This window comes from Monopterus albus, unplaced genomic scaffold (assembly GCF_001952655.1).
Source record: "Monopterus albus unplaced genomic scaffold, M_albus_1.0 scaffold16.1, whole genome shotgun sequence".
Classification (NCBI taxonomy): Eukaryota; Metazoa; Chordata; class Actinopteri; order Synbranchiformes; family Synbranchidae; genus Monopterus; species Monopterus albus.
The window spans coordinates 1,808,458-1,822,710 of NW_018127896.1; the positions used below are offsets into that span (position 1 = coordinate 1,808,458).

At 41.5% G+C, this 14,253-nt stretch overlaps 1 long non-coding RNA gene across 4 annotated transcripts in view; it reads right to left on the bottom strand.

Moving 5' to 3' along the window:
• Nucleotides 1-10,974, bottom strand: part of LOC109955799 (uncharacterized) — a 131,927-nt gene extending 120,953 nt beyond the window's left edge. For all 4 annotated transcript variants that reach the window (XR_002274338.1, XR_002274339.1, XR_002274337.1 and 1 more), the window contains exons 1-3: nt 10,770-10,974; nt 7,782-7,869; nt 6,696-6,798 (exon numbers count right to left, since the gene is read on the bottom strand). This is a non-coding gene — a long non-coding RNA (uncharacterized LOC109955799). The remainder of the gene's footprint in view (nt 1-6,695; nt 6,799-7,781; nt 7,870-10,769) is intronic.
• Nucleotides 10,975-14,253: the final 3,279 nt, after the last annotated feature.

The window sequence follows — 14,253 nt, forward strand, 5'->3', positions numbered from 1 at the left end:
AACTGAGACTGGGAGTTGGTTCCATAGGAGAGGAGCTTGATAGCTAAAGGCTCTGCCTCCCATTCTGCTTCTGTGGACTCTAGGAACCACAAGTAAACCTGCACTCTGAGAGCGAAGTGCTTTGTTAGGATGATAAGGCTCTACGAGGTCTTTAAGATACGATGGAGCCTTGTCATTAAGGGCTTTGTATGTTAGGAGAAGGATTTTACAGCGAGCCAGTGGAGAGAAGCTAATCTAGGAGAGATATGATCTCTCTTGCTAGTTCCTGTCAGTACTCTGGCTGCAGCATTTTGGATTAACTGGAGGCATTTTAAGGAATTATTTGGGACATCCTGATAGTAAAGAGTTACACTAGTCCAGCCTGGAAGTAACAAATGCATGGACCAGTTTTTCAGCATCACTTTGAGACAGGATGCTCCTGATTTTTGCGATGTTGTGCAGGTGAAAGAAGGCAGATCTAGAGACTTGGTTTATGTGTGATTTAAAGGACAATAATAAGGTTACTGATTACACTTCTGTGCTGACATGCCAAATCTGATAAAAATCTAGCTTACAAGTTTCATTTTGCATGAGGACCAACAGCAATTGTGAGAAATGTTGGAAAGGGTAGGGCAGGTTGATTATATCATGTCATAAAAAAACTTGTATGTAGCCGAGAAGATCACTGCTGAATGTGGCAGACTGATGGGATTTAATGGTGTAAAACCTGACTGAGGAGGATTTTCCCTTCAAGATGAAATTTCACCTGATTCATTTTCTGAGCTCAAATATAAACAACATTTCATGTAATGTTAGTTTTTGGCTAAACATTTGTTTTTGCCATTTCCTGAGGTTGTAGACTTTTGCAGGAATTCTAACAGAATCTGACTCCAATGCTGCAACAAATACAAAGTGGATCTGTGTTTGTGCGTGTGCACACACCCTCTTGGTCTGCATCATGCTGATCACCTCTGATATGCTGCTACCCTGTGGCTATGCATGCCCCATTCAGGCAAAGACAAGAAGTCACCAGCTAATATCACGGTCCGACTTCCAGCTCCACAGCTTAGTGGTAAATCCACCAGGCTATATGGTCAAATCTAGAAGAAAGTGGTCCTGACACAGATGTGAGTTTTAAAAATGTAAAGATAGGTGAAGCAAAACTGGACACAACCATTTTTTTTTATAACTGAAAGCCCAGAAAAATAATTTTAAAAAAAATTAACAAATCAACAAATACATGCTGACTTAAATTTAAAAAGACATGTGACAGTGGGGAGAAACAGTGGTGCAGTGGGTAGAGCAGTCATCTCCCAACCGGAAGGTTGTGGGTTTGAATCTCAGTGCCTGTAGTCCACATGTTGAAGTGTCCTTGGGCAAGACACTGAACCCCCTAAGTTGCCCGTGACGGCGGCGCGTATGCATGCAGTGGCCCTCGGCTCCAAACAAAATTTCGTTGTAGCTTCTTCTTCTCCTAAATGGACCTCAAGTTCAGATTATTTTCATCACATTGGGTCTAAATATCAGAAAGGGATATTTCATATTGGATGTCAAGGATGGATCGATGGAAGGAAGGAAGGGAAAAGACAGAGCAAAAAAAAACTTCAAGCCAGAATAGAAAAAACAAAGAACGAGGAAGTAAGAAACCACAAAAAACAAAAAGGCCATAATAAATATCCAGGTGTAAACTGGTAAGAAAGCAAAAAACTACACTACAATGTGAACAATCTAAAGCAGAGCAGCATCGCCGCACTTTGCATGAGTCAACTTGAAGGGTAGAGCCGTAAACCTCTCAGCAGCCTGCCTCTGACTTCATCCGATTTGTTTGCCCTGTGGCTACCACAGTCCTGTATCAGGCACAACAGACAGGATGAGAGCGCACCACTAACGGGTCACATCACATGCCGCGGTCACTCGCATGTCCACTCACTTCGGGCCTGACCCACTTCAACCGATCCAACCAATACCACTCTCCTCTGCCTGACGGCCTGCAATCCGAGCCACGCAGCTAATTAAAGCCCTCATACATGATAAGAAGTAGCAGCCCTTTGTCACCGACAGCAGACTGGTGCTCAGCGAGATCACACAAATGAGGGTGTTTATGAGGGACTGATCTGTAATAAGGAAAACTTCCCTGGCAAACTTCTCAGAGGAGAATGTATTTTGTGCAAGATGTCAGCTATGTGCATCAGCGACGATTAATCTCTGCTGGTGCAGTGGTGCTCAATGGACGATGTGCTATACAGTAGGGGGAGAAAAGAGGAAGCACGCAATACCAGAATCGGAAACAAGAGCACGTATGATTCTCAGGTGGCGAATTAAAATCAAGAAAGGAAACTGTGCAAATAAAAATAAGAGTGAAACAAAGATGGAAACTGAGCATCTCAGTGAATGAAGCCATCATCAATCTCACTGTCATGTTTCATGTGACACATTGGCTGCGTATTGATGTGAGTGAGGTCCGAGTTGCATGCAGCCTTCGTCAGCACACATGGTGGCAGGCTGTGCAGCTTCACTGCCATTGCTGCCACCCTCACCCTTCGCCACCCCCTTTCACTGATCCATTTAGGGCCAGTTTCCTGTAAGGTTCCACCTCACTTCGCCCAGGGGACAAATGACACTATACTCTCACTGCTAACACACCGGCTGGGCCCTGCTGATCGCTAGTGCCGCTGCCAAGGTGGGCCCAAACACACACTCACCAAGTGCTACAAAATCCTCTGAGCACACAAGGACTGAATGTGCAGGAGGAAGCCAAGTACATGTCAACCCTAACAAGAACACATCTTTTAAAATCTGATGTGGTATTAAACCCACTAAGAAATAATTTTCAACATATGAGCATGACTCATGTTCTGATTTCACAACAACAGCTCTGGCACAAATTAATTTCAATACAGCTTTTCAGGAAGTGTTAAGAATGAAAGAGCAAACTGCAATTAGAAGCTCAGGTTTAATAAGCTTTTCAGGCACAGTCCTAAAAGAACACACTGTCAATGCAGCTCAGTTTAAGGTCATTAATCTTTTAGAAGGAGCATGACAATGAGATATCTTAGCACAAACTGAAGACATTTACCTGAAGAGCTTTAGCTTTTAAGTTGGGCATTTTTTAGATTTGCAAGTTAATCTTCTTAGGTTGCAACAGCACATGCAAATATGAACAACATTTGCATTTTTAAAACCAAATGGTGATCAGTCAAGCGCTTAAACGGCACAAAGGTTGAATGTACGTCTGGACTGGCTGCAGAGAATTCACACACCTCCAGATGTTGAATCCAAGAGGTAACTGCTATTGGAGTCATGACCATGTAAGTTGTTCATCTTGTTGTTTACTAATTACCTTTGAGGCTTTCTACCAGTAAGGGCTTCTCCCTGCATTCTTTACATTTATGTTTCATGTACTTGCTACTTGGCAGATGTAGTGCTTCTCTTTCCTCGAGCCAATCTTCACTTTTAGTTGAAAAAGGACAGAGAGGAAAATGTTTTCAAGCTCGGCGTTTGAAAGGCTTTAGAAGGTGATTTGGATCTCGGGCGTCAGAGATCTGTGGTAATCAGAAGCGGGTTTTGTCATGGAAAAAAAAAAAACACAGAAAACACCCACACAAGTTCACATGGCTCCCCCTTCCCCCTGCCTTCCTGTGCAAATTTGGACATGATTACAAGTGAGAAAAGCCGAGGGGGGTCTGGCTTCACGGTAGAGATGGAAGATACTACAAGTGCGTGTTTTTGTGCATGCATAGTTTTGCATGCAAGTGTGTGTGAGAAAGAAGACACACCCCCACATACATACACATACACACACACACACACACACACACACACTTCAGCCACACAGAACATACAGTCCCAGCACCACGAAATTCCAAGTCGATTTAATATGCACAGTTGCACAAATGGCATGACTCGGAAAGCCTCCAACCCTCTTCTTCTGAGGTGAAAAACCTGCTCTAAGTACTTTCACAATGGCATTTTGCTGGTTTAACACACCAGTTATGACTGAATAATACATCCTCATGAGCCTTTGATCTGGAAAAAGCAAGGCAAACCTACATTTTGTACAGATTAAGGGACGTTCAAAGCTTCAGAATGATGGCGGTTTCTTTTTTCATCCCCTTCTTCCCCTCCACCTTTTAAGTCCCCTGAGTGGAGAATCATTACTCTTCAAAAGTCCTAGTCCTCGCTGTAAAAGCCAATCATTAAATAAAAACTCAGGGAAGAAATACACCTAATTACAGGCAGACAAATGCACATAATTCTCCCATTTCTTCCCCTCTCCTGTAGAGCTAGGGAATGCACACAGTCAACTGTTTGGGGATTAAAACATACAACTGCTGAAGCACTTTTCACTTTACATGTCAAGGTTTCACCAGCTTGAAGAGGAGAGAAAAAAAACACTAAAAAAACTAATTCCACAGAGAACAGAAGTTGTAGTCGGGCATGTGGAGGCGTTTGGAAAAGTGGCACAATGCGAGTCTTTGCAACACAGACAGTGAAGCTCTCTACAGTGCGATGTGGACCACTCATCTCCTCACACGCTGATGAACCAGCATGTCATTGTGTGTAAATGATGTCACAGAAACCGCAAGAGAGGAGGAAGAGAGCCGGCTCCACAGACATGGGGAAGGTCCCAGAAGTGAGGTGCTACTTCCATCAGCAGCCTCTTTCAGAAGGGGCTCCTGCTGTACTCTATTAGTTTTTCCTCTTGAATGAAAAGGAGTTACCAGCAGTGAAAATGTTCACCTTCATACTTGTGCGGAAGCAAAACAAGTGATGCACCTCACTTTTAGGGAAGCTACTCTATACTCACTATACTCACTAGTATACCTGGAGTTCCCAGACAGAAAGTTTTCACTGGGATACTTCTGGAAGAATGGGGCAGGTTCTGTGGTGCTTTATGTTCATCTCCTGATTGACATGCCTCTTTTAAAAAGTGCTCTTTACAAGAGGTGGAAAAGTAACCAAGTACATTTAATCAACTTAGGTACAAATTTGAGGTATATGTGCTTTCATTTTCTGCTTTTCATACTTCGACTTCACTACATTTCAGAGAAAAATATTGTACTTTGTACTCACTAGATGTATTTGATAACTTTAGTTACTTTTCAGAACCAGATAAAACAAAATGCAGTATAACCATAAGACTTTATTGATCCTCTGTGTAAAATTCACAAGCTACTCAGCAGTATGTGAAGTGCTTCAAATAATAAGTAGGTAAGGTAGTTAACAATAGTGCCACCTTTACCAGCTGCAACACTAAAGTGATGAACACAACAGTGCATCATTATTAAGCCAGTTATATGAAATACATTAATGTGAAATTTCCCTTTCTGCATAATGTGGTATTGCTAATTTTACTTAAGGAATCAACCTGAGTACTTCTCATACCACTGCTCTTTACCCACTTGTGATTTTTTTTTTTTTACTAAATGTTGTTCAAACAAACAAACAAATCTTTCCAGAATTCTTAGAAAACACCATCTGAATATCACATTACTGAGTTCTTCCCCAGGCCACTAACCGCTGAACTCCTATGTTCCCTTAACCTATTACTCCTGTTCCACGTGCTCATTTTCTTAAGATATTGGCCAATTTAATTACATTTAAGAGCATTAAGGAGCAATTTTAAGTATAATTTGCAGTTCATGAACTGTTTTTGAAAATTACTCTTAATATAATTAACTTATGTCATTAGACCTAATCCCTGCAGGCTACAGACAGAATGCTTCCTTTACAAAATTACATACATGTAAAGCTGCATTCAGGAAGCTTGGACTGCAAAGGTTCGCCTCCTCAGTGGAGTAATTATCCATTTCCAGTGAGAGAGTACAAAACAGTACTAAGTCCATTAACAACTGGATGTCTCTCTAGCACGAATAATCATAAACCAACCAAAAAAGTAATTGGCCTGTTCAGAAGACAAAAATACACAGAGAGAAAGGATACATTTCAAGTTCACTTGCTCGAGAATTTGGAGGAAAAAATGCCAGAAAAGGAGGGCAAAGGGCAAGAAATCATGGATTTTTTATGACCACATTAACCCTGCATTGAATTGCACTCTGTTCATTCTCTGGTGAAGTATATCGCTTAATTAGAGCAGATATTTCCTTGTCGAAAATAGTGGGGGCCAATGTCTAATTAAATCAAGAGGACAGTGGCATATTAGTGACGGGAACGCCCAGGCAGCCATTCACCATCGGCCACGATGCCTTCATAAAAAATGCATGCAGCTCCTTGAGAAGAAAGCTCTAATTTACAAAACGGAAAGGAAGAGGCTGACAATTCATTCAGGGCTGAGGGTCTCGGTGGGGTGAACCTCGCACCTTGATGGGTAAGTGATGGTTTGCTTAACGTCTCCACTGATGAGGTTAAGGACATGTCACTTTGTCTTTGGCCGAGCTTTAATCAGGCTCCAGCCGGCCCTCTGGCAAAGCTACGGCTTCACCAGCACGTAACTGACCGGTGGTTTAGAATGATATGATTACACCTCCACCGGCATGCTGGGCAGCAGTGTGCATTAGCCCCCCCCCCCACCTCTAGAAAATGTGTAATGAGCGATGTTCCCTGCACCCAGCTGGGGCCCTGCAGATTCAGTCATGAGCTGGCATCCTAATCAGCCGTCAGCCAAAAAAAGCTGCTGTTGCCTGCGCATTAGGATCTGTGTTTGTGCATATCAAAAGACTTCCACAACCACATTGGCAAAACACATAATCACTCACCTCTCGGAGGAAGAGAAGGGGGAGGCTGCATGAATGACGGACAGACTGACAGAGATCATTTCCTCTGAGTGCTGAAGGAAATCTCTGTTCTCATGCGACAAGCCTGCAACGAGTATTAGTAGTGTAGCTGAAAGATTGTGGGCTGAGCAGGAGCAAAGTGAGACTGGAAGCACACAAACATTCAAACTGTATGGCTATATAAACCTATGTATAACATCAGCATGTCCGAACTGAGAAAATACCAAGAAATGACCACTGAGCTCGTGAAGGTTGCTCACAGACAAAGCTACAGTTCACACTGTTAGCAAACGGGCTTATAATTGCATAGTGCTTTTTTATGTAATGAACGCACTCAAAGTGCTTTCATACTATTTGCCCATTCACGCACAGGGGGACAGCCACCTGGGGCTCAGTGTCTTGGTCAAGGACACTCCAACATGTGGACCTCCTGAGCCACAGCCGCACACTGCTGTTGGTTCATGAAAAGAACTCCAGTGTTCCACCTCACCTGATTAACAGCTTGTAAAATGACCCATTAAAAGGCTTCATTTCCCCACACGTTTCTTACAACTGATGCACTTCAAACAAACCTCTATGCATGAAATGACACAAAATCAAACACAGCTGTCTTCATACTGAGGATGTGACACTCCCAGAAATCATGAAAAGCCCAGATGCAAGATAATGGAGAGAAGAGCACAAACCTGCTTAAAACAAAACTAATTAATAAATAAATATAGGTAACTGAGGCCACAAGTGGCCTTTTAACACAATTTTACAACAACTTATGGGATGACTAAAGAGGAGCTTTTAAAAGATAAAAACTATTTTGAAAGCAAAAATTTCTGCAGCCATTGCAGATGAACTGAATGGGGCTGTTGAACATGGGTGGTGTCAGTAAAGGTGTGAACACAGTGTAGATTTACACGCATGCAGCTATTTAAACCTGCAGTGGCAAACAAAAAACAAGTACCGTATCAATACAGGAGATGACATTTTGGCTTCCATACAGCTCACAGATGTGTAGAAGTTTCATTTTACTCTTGGTCACATTTGTTGTTTCTTTGCATTTGTGAATTAATTTACCTTGTATGTGTCGGCTGTTCGATCCGATCAGGACTCTCAGACTGCTCATCTTCAGTGCTGATGAACTCAACCGGACTGAAGCAAGATTCTGCAAAAAGAAACCGAAGAAAACATGTAAGATAAGTTAAAAAAACATTTTTCTTGTCATGGAAGTACACCTGGCAAATGTTCACAGTGGGCTCCGCCATGACCACTGAAGCTACAATCTCAACATGCAAACACTTTCAACACAATGCTAACACTTTCTAAGCAGCAATGTTGTATTTTTAGACTCACAATGGCTGAGCTTCTGCTGGACTGAGGAGTAAAAATGTGAGTGGCTGTGTCTCCCAGTGATCGCGTGCACAAACTGGACTAGAATCCATTATAAAAAAACACTTTATTTAGAGATTAGCAGCTACAGAGTGTCAGCCAGCAGGGGGCTTGTTGGCTTCTGGCCAAGCTTCACATAATAAAAATATGTCCTCATTGCTCATTTAAATTGTGGCTTCATTTACATTAAATGCTCAAATGTTAACACTTCTGCTTTGCTTTGTTTGTAGGTTACTTTCCTTTGGGCCCTTTTAAAATGAACTAATAACTTTTACTTGAGTTTCACCACAGCAGAGTAACTGTTTCGCTATTTATGTCCCTCTGCAGGAGCCTACTTTACTGTGGCCCTCCCATGACTCCACTGTGCCAAACGTAGAGTTTTGGTAGGAGTGAGAGTAGAAAACGATAAATGCAAATTTATAAAATTCCACACGGGGGGTCTTTGCAGAGCTGCCCAACACGAACCCCCTCTGACGGTGAGAGCATTGTTGTCTTTGTGACGCTCTGCAGCTGCTGTGCTCAGTGGAGGAGGCAGTAGTGGCGCTCTGTCCCCTCAGATTCACACACCAGCAGGAAGTACATGACAAATATATAGATTTGTAGTTTATGGTTTCTGTATGGGGCTTACGTGAAGCCAAAACAAGACTTTTTTCTCTATTCACCCATGTATATGCACAGTACAGACTGCAGAGAGCTCCACTCACTCAGCATTCTGGGAAATGTAAGAAATGCCTAACTCGGCTGAAATGAACTAAAAACATACAAGAAGCTAATTACTTTAAAACTCAATTTGATCCAGGGCTAATAATTAGCTTTTATGTAATGACCTTTTATTTCATTCTTCACCTGCTTTTTATGATTCCTGCTTGGCTTTTCTTTTCCCACCTTCTACTAATTGCTTTTCTGTTTACGAAGCATTTTGGATCTGTCCTCAATAGAAGCTGAACAGCTCCTTTCAAGCCATGGGTAGTTCATTTTAAAAAAAAAACACATATGCTTGTGTCCCTGGAACATTTATGCACAATAATGTTAAGCAAAGCCATAAGTGCCAGGCAAAGAAAAGAGAGAAGGCACAGAGTCCAGAAGTAATGCAGTACCATCCCCACACTAGAATGAGGTTCTTTTATCATCATCATCATCTTCTTCCTCTCACTTTTTTGCCTTCTCTGTAGCACCGCTGGCACCGATCTGCACCACCTGCTCCAGGGCTCTTTTCGCTCCGGCCAGAATGAACAGCTGGCTGCTCTTCTGACGCTCTGATTGGCTAATCCCTGCTGGTCACTTGTGCTTTTCCTCCCGGCATGTCATTGAACTCTTTCTCGCCGAGTGCCAGGTCCGAGGAGCGCTCTCTCTCCATCTCTCGTCTCTGCCCAGGCCTGTCCTTCATGTGCCCTGTGAATGGTCGGGGTGGCATATGGGGATATGTAAATAATTTAATGAGGTCAAAAGGGTGAGAAGCTCCTCTACTTTTGTCTTATCCAAACCCTCCTTCCACAGCATCATGGATAAATAAAGAATACTCTTCCCAGCATTATATGGGTCCAGTGTGGTCCACCTCATCCAGCGCCGAAAAGATGGAGGCTCCAAGTGTCTCAAAATGTCACTGCAACTGCTGAGGATTCAGTTTTTAATGGTTCCCACTCACATTTAGGCACAAAAAGCTATGTTGTTATTCAGTTTTACTCAAAGTGCAGTGTGTAAGCTCAAGGTCTCACAAACATGTTAGTATTAAAGCTCCTGCACTATTTACAGCTGTGTTCACTAGCTGGCTGTCTTCTTCTTCACTGCTTTTAAAAGATGCATTTCTACCCCTCCAGCTGCAGGAAGGTGTACTCTGTCACCCACATGATGCAAATACCCACTGCCTGCACAGGAAAACTGACAAATACTGGCCTTGATTTCAAACTCTAGTTTGATTACACCAGTGATCAATCCACATGTTTGTTGTGTCTTGTTGCTTTTCTTTTCTCTCTCCTCTATCCACTCACCCCAACCGATCAAGGCAGAAGGCTGCCCCCCAATCATTCAACAAACCAAAAAAGAGGATTAGAGAAGTGATCTGGGGAAAAAAGTGGTGAAATAAATTACAAAAACATTTGTTCACAACAGCTCACCTCAAATCCATTTACTAGCGTTTCCCAAAACTTTCAGCTGCATCTCGTATTCTGCCCCAGGGGATGGAGTTTTCTCGTTGAAATACAGATAACTAATATGGTTTCCAGGGGGTTAACAGTGTCCCTCTGTGATGCCACACACCACACTTGTCTACTGTTCAACTCTGTGAGCCTACTGATACAGTAAAGCTAAACAATTCCAGAGCAAACTGGAGGCACAATGCAAAACTTTTACATGTCTCCAAGCCTATAAGCTTTATCATTTTCAATTGTATGGTGTGTTTCAACTGTATTGTCCACCCCAAATATTAATGAGGCTAAATAACAAAAACACTTCTCTGTATAAAAGCCGCTACAATCCAACATCACACATATTGATACAACACCTGTAACATTATTTATCACCGCTTTGTGTAACAAGTTACACACCTTCACAACTGTGTGACGTCAAGATAAGGAGCCTAACACAAGCCAACACACCTGACACAACAATAACAGCAATGGCATTAACTTAACAACATGGGCTAGCTAACAAACACACTAGGCCACTGGCAACACTCACCTGTAGGCTGCAGGTTGGACGGGATTTTGTCTCTTTTGCAACATTTTTTTGCTAGAGAACGTTTTTCTGAGTGCTATAATTCGTAGCCTACATTTTTACGTTATATTTTATATCTACAACAAAATCATATCAATCCCTTAGACACGTTGAGACAAATACTACGCACTTTGTTTGGTACTAATTGCCAGACGCAGGCTGTGGCGCGTTAAAGGTCTATGGAGGGTCGGAAAAGCCAAAATCGTACAGGTACTAATTGCTACTGAGGTCTGGAGTTTATTTATGTGGTCCTGGAGTGTGACTTGAGTAGACATCGCCAACTCTAGTGCTCATCTCTGCAACAGAGCAAACTAAGTTGCAAAATGTGTTGAGGAAGACGTTACAATCCGTTGAGTGCGTTGGAAAGGTCGTTTTTGGCAAATGACAAATAAAGGGTGGTAGGGTGGCTATGGGAATCTAATGATGATACAGACCCTGGATAGATCCAGGATCAGCATGCTGAGCAGAGATTATGGCAGTTTTTCTTTTCTTTTCTTTTTTGTTTCCTTGTTTGTTTGTTTGTTTGTTTCTTCTTTATTTTGTTTCTGAAATTCCCTTGGCTAGCCTCTGAACGCACCAAACAACTTACTGATACTGGTAATACCTCAGAGAAAATGAAAATCTAACCTTCTGCAAATTTTGGATTTGAATTTGCATAAACAAGCTTATTGCATGCAGAGTCTAACGTAAAAAGATCTCATCTTGTAAACCTGCAGGCTTCATTCAGCTTCACAATCCAGTGTGTGAGTCACTGGATTGATCCTAAATATCTGCATGTCTTCACTTGTGAGCGGCTTCCTCTTTTCATCAGATGTAAAACTATCATGGAGTCACTCACTTTTTTATTTCAGGCGCTGATCTGTTTTCCAGTTCAGCTCAGACTGACAACATGGAAAAAAATACTCTTCAAATCCTCAGCCACATCCAAACCTCAGAACTATTTTGATTCACTGGCCTCCGACATGTTCTGTCGTGCTCTATCGCTCTTATTTGGTGCATTAAAACATGATCTTTTCCCCTTACGTCTTCACTTTGCTGCTGATGTTCCATGCTTGCTCTCCCTCTTTTCCATAGTGTAACCCTGCTGTTTCTTAGAGCACATTTACATGCTGGTGTTAAAGCTGCATGTGAAGGTGACGTGACAACCAAGAGCCATTGCTCCTTAAACACAAGAACAACATGACATATGACCTTTTTTGCCCTGAGAAGGATGATAAATGCAGGTAAAGGAAAAAGACTGAAGACGATGAATAAAACAACACAGAGGAGCGTTTCCAATGCAAACAGGTTTAAGTGTATCTGCGGAGGCAGCAGAGTAGCCTGAAGCAAAACGTACACTTAGCTTTGGTCTATACGAGGCCCAGCAGTGAATCATCAGAGCTCAGCTGTCCAAAATACACCACCAATCTGGCCCAGGCATATGGCTGGATGACACTCGTATGAATTACTACTACATGCTTGTGTTGTTGTTTTTCCTCCCTTTTAAATGTTCAATGAGGCGGGCAACACTCCCAACACTGTTTTACATTAGAGCAGATCAAAATCCCATCACTGACACCTGAGAACTGAGACCAAAATGTTCTGTGTTTTCAGCTTTCTGAAAAAAAGCTTTGTGATGCGTTTTAACTTCTAGACTCCAGATGCCAGGAGTCACCAACAAAAGACATGAAGTCATGCAAATCTGTTGCCCACTATTCAGTGCATTATTTGGTTTAAACTGCAGGAGAGCTGGATGCAAAAAAACAATAAAATAAAGCCAAGAAAGTTTGAAATCTGAGATTAGGATCATCGCAGATGTGTAGCAAAAAAGTAATACTTCAGTCAAAACATGTTCATGTAAAAATAAAATTATCAAGTACACAAAAAATCAATTCAGGAGCACCATCTCGCAGCTTGATTGAAATTAAAAGCTGCCCCAGGCTAACAGTCCGAGACAGTATTGATCAGTAAATGTAAGAGTGGATCAGCAACAGAATCAGCCAAATTTGAAAGACATAAAACACCTTTTTCTAGATTTTTTACTCTGCATGAGCTAATACATGTAATTTCCCTTTCTCTTTTCTTTGCACTGTTCCCTAATTCAGCAAGCCCCTCCCTGTCTGCAATACTGGTTGCAGGAAGATTTCATCACATCCATCTCGACCTTTGACCTTCCTAATAGTTGTCTGTGAAGTCAGACGAGTGAATTAAACCTTTTATGCGAGTCTAATAGATGTAAAAGTAAAGGAAGGTTCAAATTTCTCTCTTAATGATAGCAATATACTCCAGAGGACTCTCTCCTTGCTGTCTTGACACACAGGCTCATTTTTCACGTGTAATTGTCCAGGAGGTTCACAGCACATTATCAAATTCATCAGCTAATCATTTAAGACCCCCTCTTTTATCTGCGAGATGGTCTGTGAGTGATCTGATGGCACGCTGATCGATAGGAAAATCAGAATATGCAAAGTGTGTTCTGGTGTTTGGCATCACTCAACCTTTCGCGCTTTCATCTTGGCCTTTTGATGTTGCTTTTAATCTGCATAACACACTGCGACTGGTTAATGGAGTTGAGTGTCTCCTTCAGCAGAGAGGACTCCACTGCTGGAGTCCACCTGTCAGGACTGCGCAAAGTTTCAAAATAAGAGTTAGAAAAAGTGTTGTTAATGGCTGGTGAAATGAAGAAATCCCTGTGTCGCCCAGGAAGAAAAATCCACGAGTCCATATATTGCCAAGTTTGCAACTAGTCATTGGTTTCCACTATCAAGTAATATTTGTAATATTTTGGTATTTGATTATTCATTTATTTTGTAAAATGTAAGAAAATTGTGAAAAATGCCTGTCAGAGAAGTTCAGAAATCCTGTGGGAAGATTTTGCTTCATAAATGACTTATACAGTTATTAAACTTGTCACCAATTCATTGTCTGTCAATTACCAAGATATCAAATTTTCCACTATGACACAAACCCAAACTCTGTGTGCGTCTACCAAATACCATGTAGTCACCTTTAAGGTCAAATTGTATTTCAGCTATGACTGAAAATGTGAAAATTATATTTGTATGTGAAGCCCTCAGGTTTAAAACCCCTTAATTGTCTCCTCTTTTTTTCTCTTGTCTAAATGAATATTTAAAAGGATATGTCGGCATGATTATTTTTCTTACTGACAACATATCCCACTAAAAGACTAAAATGTAAATCTCTCAAAAACATACCTTTATTTTTAAATCACATTCAGTAACTTCCTAAAACACCTGGGTACTGTAGTTTTTTATTTATTTAATTATTTATTTATTTTTTGTTTTTACCAGATATGACATTTGTTGGGGACTATTTTCAGTGGTGGATTAATACCATGAGTATTTTCAGCAAGGACAGTGTGTGTGCAAATGAATCCAAATGAACTACAGGGCAAAACCTTTAAAATCAGCTCACTGGTTTGGTCATTTAATGGGATTTGTAGACAATA